The sequence below is a fragment of the Arachis hypogaea genome, chromosome 6 (assembly GCF_003086295.3).
Source record: "Arachis hypogaea cultivar Tifrunner chromosome 6, arahy.Tifrunner.gnm2.J5K5, whole genome shotgun sequence".
Lineage (NCBI taxonomy): Eukaryota > Viridiplantae > Streptophyta > Magnoliopsida > Fabales > Fabaceae > Arachis > Arachis hypogaea.
Genome location: NC_092041.1, coordinates 44,021,988 through 44,030,966, shown reverse-complemented (window position 1 = coordinate 44,030,966; position 8,979 = coordinate 44,021,988). Strand labels below are relative to the sequence as shown.

The 8,979-nt window shown below is 38.2% G+C and overlaps 1 non-coding gene across 1 annotated transcript; it reads left to right on the top strand.

Annotated features, from left to right (window-relative positions):
- The first annotated feature begins 6,748 nt into the window (after nt 1–6,748).
- LOC112700428 (small nucleolar RNA R71) lies at nt 6,749–6,856 on the top strand. The gene has a single exon (XR_003153338.1). It is a non-coding gene; the product is annotated as a small nucleolar RNA R71 (small nucleolar RNA).
- Nucleotides 6,857–8,979: the final 2,123 nt, after the last annotated feature.

The window sequence follows — 8,979 nt, the reverse complement described above, 5'->3', positions numbered from 1 at the left end:
CCATTCAGACTTTGAGAGATCATGTTGACTTGTTGAGTCAACACTTTGTTTTGAGCCAATATGGCATTCAGAGCATCAATTTCAAGAACTCCTTTCTTCTGAGGTATCCCATTATTCACGGAATTCCTCTCAGAACAATGGGATATCTCAGAAGAAAGGAGTTCTTGAAATTGATGCTCTGAATGCCATATTGGCTCAGAACAAAGTGTTGACTCAGCAAGTCAACATGATCTCTCAAAGTCTGAATGGATGGCAAAATGCATCCAACAGTACTAAAGAGGGAGCTTCTGAAGAAGCTTATGATCGTGAGAACCCTGCCATGGCAGAGGTTAATTACATGGGTGAACCTTATGGAAACACCTATAACTCATCATGGAGAAATCATCCAAATTTCTCATGGAAGGATCAACAAAAGCCTCAACAAGGCTTTAACAATGGTGGATGCAATAGGCTGAGTAATAGCAAGCCATATCCATCATCTTCTCAGCAACAGACACAGAATTCTGAACAAAACACTTCTAATTTAGCCAATATAGTCTCTGATCTGTCAAAGGCCACTTTCAGTTTCATGAATGAAACAAGATCCTCCATCAGAAATCTGGAGGCACAAGTGGGCCAGCTGAGTAAGAAAGTCATTGAAACTCCTCCCAGTATTCTCCCAAGCAATACAGAAGAGAATCCAAAAGGAGAGTGCAGGGCCATTGATGTGATCAATGTGGCCGAATGCACAAGGGAGGAGGAGGACGAAAATCCTAGTGAGGAAGACCTCCTGGGACGTCCTGCAAGCAAGAAGGAGTTTCCTATTAAGGATCCAAAGGAACCTGAGGCTCATACAGAGACCATAGAGATTCCATTAAATCTCCTTCTGCCATTCATGAGCTCTGAAGACTATTCTTCCTCTGAAGAGGATGAAGATGTGACTGGAGAGCAAGTTGCTCAATATTTAGGGGCTATCATGAAGCTGAATGCCAAGTTGTTTGGTAATGAGACTTGGGAAAGTGAACCTCCCTTGCTCATTAGTGAACTAGATACTTGGATTCAGAAAACTCTACCTCAAAAGAAACAAGATCCTGGCAAGTTCTTAATATCTTGTACCATAGGCACCATGAGCTTTGAAAAAGCTCTATGTGATCTGGGGTCAGGGATAAATCTTATGCCACTCTCTGTAATGGAGAAGCTGGGGATCATTGAGGTACAACCTGCCTTGTTCTCATTACAATTGGCAGACAAGTCATTGAGACAAGCTTATGGAATAGTAGAGGACGTGTTAGTAAAGGTTGAAGGCCTTTACATCCCTGCTGATTTCATAATCTTAGACACTGGAAAGGAAGAGGATGAATGCATCATCCTTGGAAGACCTTTCCTAGCCACAGAAAAAGCTGTGATAGATGTCAACAGAGGTGAATTAGTCCTTCAATTGAATGGGGACTACCTTGTGTTTAAGGCACAAGGCCATCCCTCTGTGACAAAAGAGAGTAAGCATGAAGAGCTTCTCTCAGTTCAGAGTCAAGAAGAGCCCCCACAGTCAAACTCTAAGTTTGGTGTTGTGAGGTCACAACCAAACTCTAAGTTTGGTGTTAAGATCCCATATCCAAACTCTAAGTTTGGTGTTGGGACTATACAACATTGACCTGATCACCTTGTGGCTCCATGAGAGCCACTGTCAAGCTATTGACATTAAAGAAGCGCTTGTTGGGAGGCAACCCAATTTTATTTATCTAATTTTTATTTTATTGTTATTTTGTGTTTTCTTAGGTACATGATCATGAGGAGTCACGAAAAAATCATAAAAACTAAAAACAGAACCAAAAACAGCAGAAGAAAAAATTCACACCCTGGAGGACGCACAGGCTGGCGTTCAACGCCAGTAAGATGCATCTGGCCGGTGTTCAACGCCAGAACAGAGCATCATTCTGGCGCTGAACGCCAGAAACAAGCAACATTCTGGCGCTGAACACCAGGAATGTGCCCAGAGAAGAAAAGCTGGCGCTGAACGCCAGTAACAAGCATGAAACTGGCGTTCAACGCCAGAAACATGCTTTACATGGGCATTGAACGCCCAGAACGTGCACCAATGGGCGTTTAAACGCCAGGATGGTGTACAAAGGCATTTTACATGCCTATTTGGTGTAGGGATGGAATTCCTTGACACCTCAGGATCTGTGGACCCCACAGGATCACCTCAGGATCTGTGGACCACACAGGATCCCCACCTAATATATTCCCACCTTACCTCCTAATCCTAATTACACTCTCCTATTCCCCATGTCACACTTCCCAACAACTTTCACCAATCACCTCAATTCCTCTTCCCAATCAACACCTTCACCACTCACATCCATCCACTCTTCCCCATAAACCCCACCTACCTTCATAAAATTCAAAATCAATTTCCCACCCATTTCCACCTAAAATGGCCGAACATACACCCTCCCCTCTCCCTATAAATACCCTTCCATTCTCCTTCATTTTCACACAACACAAACCCCTATTCTCCCACTTAGCCGAACCTACATCTCTCCCTCTCTACCATATTCTCTTCTTCTTCTTCTTCTTCTCTTCTTTCTTCTATTGCTCGAGGACGAGCAATATTTTAAATTTGGTGTAGTCAAAGCACAATCTTTTTTGTTTTCCACTACCATCAATGGCACCTAAGGCCGGAGAATCCTCTAGAAAAGGAAAAGGGAAGACAAAAGCTTCCACCTCCGAGTCATGGGAGATGGAAAGATTCATCTCCAAGAGCCATCAAGACCACTTCTATGATGTTGTGGCAAAGAAGAAGGTGATCCCTGAGGTCCCTTTCAAGCTCAAAAAGAATGAGTATCCGGAAATCCGACATGAGATCCGAAAAAGAGGTTGGGAAGTCTTAACCAACCCCATGCAACAAGTCAGAATCTTAATGGTTCAAGAGTTCTATGCCAATGCATGGATCACTAGGAACCATGATCAAAGTATGAACCCGAATCCAAAGAATTATCTCACAATGGTTCGGGGGAAATACTTAGATTTTAGTCTGGAAAATATAAGGTTGACGTTTCACTTGCCCATGATGCAAGGAGATGAGCGCCCCTACACTAGAAGGGTCAACTTCAATCAAAGGTTGGACCAAGTCCTAATGGACATATGTGTGGAAGGAGCTCAATGGAGAATAGACTCCAAAGGCAAGCCGGTTCAACTAAGAAGACTGGACCTCAAGCCTGTGGCTAGAGGATGGTTGGAGTTCATTCAACGCTCTATCATTCCTACTAGCAACCGATCTGAAGTTATTGTGGATCGGGCCATCATGATTCATAGCATCATGATTGGAGAGGAAGTAGAAGTTCATGAGGTCATCTCCAATGAACTCTACAAAATAGCCGACAAGTCCTCCACCATGGCAAGGCTAGCTTTTCCTCACCTTATTTGCCATCTGTGTTACTCAGCTGGAGTTATCATAGAAGGAGATATCCCCATTGAAGAGGATAAGCCCATCACCAAGAAGAGGATGGAGCAAGCAAGAGAGACCATCCACGGTTCTCAAGAGATGCATGAGGAAGCTCATCATCAAGAAATCCCTGAGATGCCTCAAGGGATGCACTTCCCTCCCAACAACTATTGGGAACAACTCAACACTTCCTTAGAAGATTTGAGCCACAATGTTGAACAATTAAGGGTGGAACATCATGAGCACTCCATCATTCTCCATGAAATAAGAGAAGATCAAAGAGCAATGAGGGAGGAGCAACAAAGGCAAGGAAGGGACATAGAAGAGCTTAAGGACATTGTTGGTCCATCAAGAAGAAGACGCCACTAAAGGTGGATTCATTCTTTGTTCTTTATTTCTTTCTGTTTTCAGTTTTTAATGTTGTGTTTATCTATGTTTTGTGTCTTTATTTCATGATCATTAGTATGTAGTAACTATGTCTTAAAGCTATGAATAAATTCCATTAATCCTTCACTTCTCTTAAATGAAAAATATTTTTAATTCAAAAGAACAAGAAGTACATGAATTTCGAATTTATCCTTGAATTTAATTTAATTATATTGATGTGATGACAATACTTTTTGTTTTCTGAATGAATGCTTGAACAGTGCATATGTCTTTTGATATTGTTGTTTATGAATGTTAAAATTGTTGGCTCTTGAAAGAATGATGAACAAAGAGAAATGTTATTGATGATCTGAAAAATCATGAAATTGATTCTTGAAGCAAGAAAAAGAAGTGAAAAGTAAAAAGCTTGCGAAAAAAAATAGAAAGAAAAAAAATGGCGAAAAAAAATATAGAAAGAAAAAGAAAAAGCAAGCAGAAAAAGCCAATAGCCCTTAAAACCAAAAGGCAAGGGTAAAAAGGATCCAAGGTTTTGAGCATCAATGGATAGGAGGGCCCAAGGAAATAAAATCCAGGCCTAAGCGGCTAAATCAAGCTGTCCCTAACCATGTGCTTGTGTCATGCAGGTCCAAGTGAAAAGCTTGAGACTGAATGGTTAAAGTCGTGATCCAAAGCAAAAAGAGTGTGCTTAAGAGCTTTGGACACCACTAACTGGGGACTCTAGCAAAGCTGAGTCACAATCTTAAAAGGTTCACCCAGTTATGTGTCTGTGGCATTTATGTATCCGGTGGTAATACTGGAAAACAAAATGCTTAGGGCCACGGCCAAGACTCATAAGTAGCTGTGTTCAAGAATCAACATGCTTAAATAGGAAAGTTAATAACACTATCCGAAATTCTAAGTTCCTAGAGAAACCAATCATTCTAAACTTCAAAGGAAAAAGTATGAGATGCCAAAACTGTTCAGAAGCAAAAAGCTACAAGTCCCGCTCATCTAATTAAATTAATATTCATTGATATTATAGTATATTCTCTTCTTTTTATCCTATTTGATTTTCAGTTGCTTGGGGACAAGCAACAATTTAAGTTTGTTGTTGTGATGAGCGGATAATTTATACGCTTTTTGGCATTGTTTTTAGGTAGTTTTTAGTAAGTTCAAGCTACTTTTAGGGATGTTTTCATTAGTTTTTATGTTAAATTCACATTTCTGGACTTTACTATGAGTTTGTGTGTTTTTCTGTGATTTCAGGTAAATTCTGGCTGAAATTGAGGGACTTGAGCAAAACTCTGAAAAAGGCTGACAAAAGGACTGCTGATGCTGTTGGAATCTGACCTCCCTACACTCGAAATGGATTTTCTGGAGCTACAGAACTCCAAATGGCGCGCTCTTAACGGTGTTGGAAATTAGACATCCAGAGCTTTCCAGCAATATATAATAGTCCATACTTTATTCGGAAATTGACGACGCAACCTGGCGTTGAACGCGAAGTACATGCTGCTGTCTAGAGTTAAACGCCAGAAAAACGTCATGATCCGGAGTTGAACGCCCAAAACACATCATAACTTGGAGTTCAACTCCAAGAAAAGCCTCAGCTCGTGGATAGACCAAGCTCAGCCCAAACATACACCAAGTGGGCCCCGGAAGTGGATTTATGCATCAATTACCTACTCATGTAAACCCTAGTAGCTAGTCTAGTATATATAGGACATTTAACTATTGTATTAGATATCTTTTGACAGTTTAATCTTTGACTGCTTTAGTCTTTGATCATTCGTTCCTTTGATCACTCAGGGGGCTGGCCATTCGGCCATGCTTGAACCTTTTACCTATGTATTTTCAACAGTGGAGTTTCTACACACCATAGATTAAGGGTGTGGAGCTCTGCTGTACCTCAAGTTTCAATACAATTACTATTACTTTTTATTCAATTCTCTCTTATTCTTATTCCTAGATATACGTTGCATAACACTTTGATGAATGTGATGATCCGTGACACTCATCATCATTCTCACTTATGAACGCGCGTGATTGACAACCACTTCCGTTCTACCTTAGGCCGGGCGCATATCTCCTAGATTCCCCAACAGAATCTTCGTGGTATAAGCTAGATAGATGGCGGCATTCATGAGGATCCGGAAAGTCTAACCTTGTCTGTGGTATTCCGAGTAGGATCCTGGGAATCCGGAAAGTCTCACCTTGTCTGTGGTATTCCGAGTAGGATTCCGGTATTGAATGACTGACGAGCTTCAAACTCCTGAAGGCTGGGCGTTAGTGACAGACGCAAAAGAATCAATGGATTCTATTCCAACCTGATTGAGAACCGACAGATGATTAGCCGTGCTGTGACAGAGCATTTGGACCATTTTCACTGAGAGGATGGGATGTAGCTATCAACCAAGGGTGATGCCTCCAGACGATTAGCCGTGCAGTGACAGCGCATAGGACCATTTTCCCGAGGGGATTAAAAGTAGCCATTGATGATAGTGATGCCCTACATACAGCTTGCCATGGAAAGGAGTAAGAAGGATTGAAGGAAGAGCGAGTAGTGAAGTAGAGTTTCAAGAGGAACACAGCATCTCCATACACCTATCTGAAATTCCCACTATTAATTTACATAAGTATTTCTATCCCTTTTATTTTCTTTTTATTATTAATTTTCGAAACCCAAAATTATTTAATCTGCCTAACTGAGATTTACAAGGTAACCATAGCTTGCTTCATACCAACAATCTCTGTGGGATTGACCCTTACTCGCGTAAGGTTTATTACTTGGACGACCCAGTACACTTGCTGGTTAGTTGAACGGAGTTGTGAATTCAACTGGTGCCATAATAATGATTTCATACAAGTACAAAAGAACATGGATCACAATTTCGTCCACCACATTTTCGAAAATTCAGATAGACCATAATAGAATATATCTAGTATGGTCCATTCTGAAAACATGTCAGATGGACATCTTTTGGTTAGCTGCTTGTATCTTTCCCAAGCTTCATAGAGGGATTCACCATCTTTTTGTTTGAAGGTTTGAACATCCACTCTTAGTTTGCTCAGCTTTTGAGGAGGAAAGAATTTATCCAAGAAGGCAGTGACCAGCTTATCCCAGGAGTCCAGGCTATCCTTAGGTTGTGAATCCAACCATATTCTAGCTCTGTCTCTTACAGCAAAAGGGAAAAGCATGAGTCTGTAGACTTCAAGATCAACTCCATTCGTCTTTACAGTCTCACAGATCTGCAAGAACTTAGTTAAAAACTGGTAAGGATCTTCAGATGGAAGTCCATAAAACTTGCAGTTTTGTTGCATTAAGGCAACTAGCTGAGGTTTCAGCTCAAAATTATTGGCTCCAATGGCAAGAATGGAGATGCTTCTTCCATCAAACTTGGACGTTGGCTTTGTGATGTCACCAAGCATTCTCCTTGCATTATTATTATTTTCGGCTGCCATCTCCTTCTCTTGTTCTAATATTTCTGAAAGGTTACCTTTAGATTGTTGTAACTTAGCTTCTCTTAATTTTCTCTTCAGAGTCCTTTCAAGTTCTGGATCAATTTCAACAAGAGTGCCTTTATCCTTGCTCCTGCTCATATGAAAGAGAAGAAAACAAGAAAAGAAAGAGGAATCCTCTATGTCACAGTATAGAGACTCCTTTATGTTAGTAGAAAAAGAAAGGTGGAAGAAAGTAGAAGAGGGGATTCGAATATTAGGTGGAGAGGGGTGAAGAGAAGTGTTAGTAATTAAATAAATAAATAGAATAAGAAAAGAGAGGGAGAATTTCGAAAACAATTTTGAAAAAGAGGTTAGTAATTTTCGAAAATTAAAGATAAGATAAGATTAAAATTTAAAAGAATTTTTGAAAAAGAGATGAGATATTTTCGAAAATTAGAGAGGGAAAAATAGTTAGGTGGTTTTGAAAAAGATAAGAAACAAACAAAAAGTCAAAGAGTTAGTTGAAAAAGAAATTAAAATCAAATTTGAAGAAGATAAGAAGATAAGAAGTTAGATAAGATATTTTGAAATCAAATTTTGAAAAAGATAAAATTTTTGAAAAAGATAAGATAAAAGATAAAAAGATTTAATTTAAAAATTTTAAAATTACTTACTTCACTAACAAGAAACTACAAGATAAGATTTTAGAACTTAAAGATTGAACCTTTCTTAACAAGAAAGTAACAAACTTCAAATTTTTGAATCAATCACATTAATTATTAGTGAATTTTCGAAAATATGATATAAAGATAAGAAAAATATTTTGAAAATATTTTGAAAAATATTTTTAGAATTTTCAAAAAATAGAAAAAAATGAAAAAGATATAATTTTTGAAAAAGATTTTGAAAAGATAAGATTTTTAAAATTGAAAATTTGACTTGACTTGTAAGAAACAACTAATTTTGAAAATTTTTGACTATGTCAACTCAAATTTTCGAAAATTATGAGAAAAATGAGGAAAAGATATTTTTTTGATTTTTGAAATTTTTAATGATGAGAGAGAAAAACACAAACATGACCCAAAACATGCAAATTTTGGATCAAAACACAAGATGCATGCAAGAACACTATGAATGTCAAGATGAACACCAAGAACACTTTGAAGATCATGATGAACATCAAGAACATAATTTTGAAAAATTTTTGATGCAAAGAAAACATGCAAGACACCAAACTTAGAAATCTTTAATGCTTGGAAAATATGAATGCAAAAGTGCACATGAAAAACAACAAACAACACAAAACAAGAAATCATCAAGATCAAACAAGAAGACTTGTCAAGAACAACTTGAAGATCATGAAGAACACTATGAATGCATGAGATTTTCGAAAAATGCTAGAAAAATTTTAAAAGCATGCAATTGACACCAAACTTAAAAATTAACACAAGACTCAAACAAGAAACACAAAATATTTTTGATTTTTATGATTTTCTAATTTTTTTGTATTTTTATTTTAATTTTTTCGAAAAACATGGTTAGAAAAACGAAAAAAGAAAAGAAAAATTTTGAAAAAGATTTTTGAAAAGAAAATTACCTAATCTGAGCAACAAGATGAACCGTCAGTTGTCCATACTCGAACAATCCCCGACAACGGTGCCAAAAACTTGGTGGACGAAATTGTGATCCTTTTTGTATTTGCATGAGATTTAAAAATTGGCTCTATTGGAATTTATGGTCACAACTTC